General features: G+C 42.9%; 1 pseudogene; it reads left to right on the top strand.

The window, feature by feature from the left end:
* Positions 1–522: 522 nt before the first annotated feature.
* On the top strand, positions 523–2,114 carry LOC119899967 (annotated as a pseudogene).
* Positions 2,115–2,955: the final 841 nt, after the last annotated feature.

Raw genomic sequence — 2,955 nt, 5'->3', positions numbered from 1 at the left:
CAGTTCACTGTTAGGGCTGCATTGTTTTAGTACTAAGTAGTGTAGAGCATCTACAAACAGCAGCTGTTTCTCTCACAGATTATCCACCTGTTCACAATTATCTCATTTAGAAGGTAAAGGACAAAACAGAGCGTGAAAAAGTTCAACGCTGCCTTCTGTTGTTGTCGGGAAATGCAGCCAGAACAGTGTTACACTAAGAAAGGAACAACCACACAACTACACATTCATTTCTTTAAACTCTCTATTTGAACTCTTTTATTTCAAAATGTTCTAAAGTCATAATTCCCATGTGTTCCAGTCAGCTGAGCTCCGTCACAATCTACTAACAAGACAGGATTATCTGGACATTTTATTGTTACTGCAGATGGAAAAATAAGAGCCAATCCTATGTGTTCATACTCTGAAGAGACTTTGACCCTCACCTGACTCACCTGAGACAAACCAGGAAACAGGTTGTTATTCTGCCTCACTGAGACGAGACACACTGAGAGTCAGACGGTAAGACTCCCCTTCACACCAGAACCAGCACTTCCACTGAGAGAGGACAGCTACAGGAGGGATACTGGGAATACTGGGAATACGAGCACTTCAACCTGCTGCTGAATCCACAAACTGAACAAGAGTTTGACGAGAACAAAGACTCAAAGTGAAGGTAACTTTCAGGGCCGTTACTGAAGGAGGGAGTGGCTGACTGTTTCCTGTCTGAGCGTCTGCTGCTGTGACTTCAGCTTCACTCAGAGACTAAATGGCTTCCAGATTAGAGGAAGATCTCTGCTGTCCTGTCTGCCAGGACATCTTTAAAGATCCTGTCATCCTGTCATGTTGCCACAGCTTCTGTAAAGGCTGTCTGCAGAGCTGGTGGACAGAGAGAGGAAGTCAGGACTGTCCAGTTTGTAAGAGGAGACATTCAAAGAGCTCCATGCCTCCTAATCTGGCTTTAAAGAACCTGTGTGAGAGTTTCCTACAGGAGAGAGATCAGAGAGCTTCAGAGGCTCTCTGCAGTCTGCACTCTGAGAAACTCAAACTCTTCTGTCTGGACCATCAGCAGCCAGTGTCTCGTCTGCAGAGACTCAGAAAAACACATCAACCACAGATTCAGACCCGTCGATGAAGCTGCACGACAACACAAGAAGGAACTTCAGGAAACTCTGGAGCCCTTAAAGGAGAAGTTAAAGGTTTGTGAACGAGTTAAAGTGGAGTTTGATCAAACAGCAGAACACATGAAGGTCCAGGCCCGACACACAGAGAGGCAGATTAAGGAGCAGTTTAAGAAGCTTCAGCAGTTTCTAGAGGAGGAAGAGGAGGCCAGGATGGCTGCACTGAGGGAGGAAGAGGAGCAGAAGAGTCAGATGATGAAGGAGAAGATGGAGGCTCTGAGCAGACAGATAGCAGCTCTTTCAGACACAGTCAGAGCCACAGAGGAGGAGCTGAGAGCTGAAGACGTCTCATTCCTGCTCAACTACAAGGCTGCAGTGGAAAGAGTCCAGCAGCGCCCCCTGCTGGATGATCCACAGCTGCCCTCAGGAGCTCTGATAGACCAGGCCAAACACCTGGGCAACCTGACCTTCAACATCTGGAACAAGATGAAGGACATGGTCTCCTACACTCCTCTCATTCTGGACCCAAACACTGCTGATCCAGAACTAATCCTGTCTGAAGATCTGACCAGTGTGAGACGAGGAGAGAAACAGCAGCTTCCTGACAATCCAGAGAGGTTTGATAAACTCTGGTCTGTTCTGGGCTCTGAGGGCTTTAACTCAGGGACTCACAGCTGGGATGTCGAGGTTGGAGACAGAACATACTGGTTACTGGGTGTGTCAGCAGAGTCTGTCCAGAGGAAGGGAGACATACGGTCTGGATTATGGATAATATGGTTCTATGGAGGTAAATACTCAGCAGAGTCACCATCAGTTCCATCCACTGATCTCAGAGTGCAGAAGAAGCTCCAGAGGATCAGAGTGAATCTGGACTGGAACAGAGGAAAGCTGTCGTTCTCTGATCCTGATACTAACACACACATACACACCTTCACACACACTTTCACTGACAGGATGTTTCCATATATTGAAACTTGGGATGAACTCCCACTGAAGGTTTAACCAGCGAAGGTCTGTGTGACTGTAGATGATGATGATGCTGATGCTGATGCTGATAATGGTGATGGTGATGATGATGAAGAAGAAGATGATGATGATGCTGATGACTAAATGCTGTAGTTTTCATTGTGTTGTTTCTGCTGATGTGTTTAACATGAAGTTGTCATATCTGATCTAACAGAGAACCAGTGAATTAAACTTCCTGAGTTTTAAGGATGTAAATAATGAGTTTATCAAACTGCTGTAAATGTAGTGAAAGTAAAGTCATCTTTCAATAAAACCCTGCACTGCAAAAACTAAAATCTTAGTAAGATTAGTTATCTTGAAGGCGAATATACTTGTTTTTTGTCTGACAAGATATTTCTTCTTACCAGGCGGCTTTTATGTTAGAGAATTTCACTTGTTTCAAGTTTTTTTGGCCTTCAGTAGCAAGTGAAATATTCTTTTTCTATTGGCAGATAATTTTGCTTATTTTAAGTAATATTTTCCCCATTTCAATGCTTTTTTTGCTTGTTTTTCAGAGCTCAGTTTTTGCAGTGTGTAGAGCAGATTTCCTCAGAAACCTGTGGTACAGCTGATGTCTCCAGAGAACAGTTGGGCCTAAATAATCCCACATGTTCATCATTTTCCTCTCTAAGAATCAGATTCAGTAACAGCTGCACATTTATTAGTTTATCAGATAACTGATATGTTGCAGCACTTTGGATATTTTTATAGAACGACTGTAAAATTAAAAATTTAAAAAGTCCGTTTACAAAATGTGTATTTATTTATTAATTCAGATTCACAAACAGCTGCATCAACAATTCTAAATGTATTAGTTGATTATTGTAAGTAGATGAAGTAAAGTGTGTAATTA

The sequence above is a fragment of the Micropterus salmoides genome, unplaced genomic scaffold, assembly GCF_014851395.1.
Source record: "Micropterus salmoides isolate LMB-PRFRI ecotype aquatic unplaced genomic scaffold, ASM1485139v1 Ms_hic_scaffold_12, whole genome shotgun sequence".
Taxonomy (NCBI): Eukaryota; Metazoa; Chordata; class Actinopteri; order Centrarchiformes; family Centrarchidae; genus Micropterus; species Micropterus salmoides.
The sequence above is the reverse complement of the archived record's forward strand: the minus strand, read 5'-3'. Positions and strand labels throughout refer to the sequence as shown.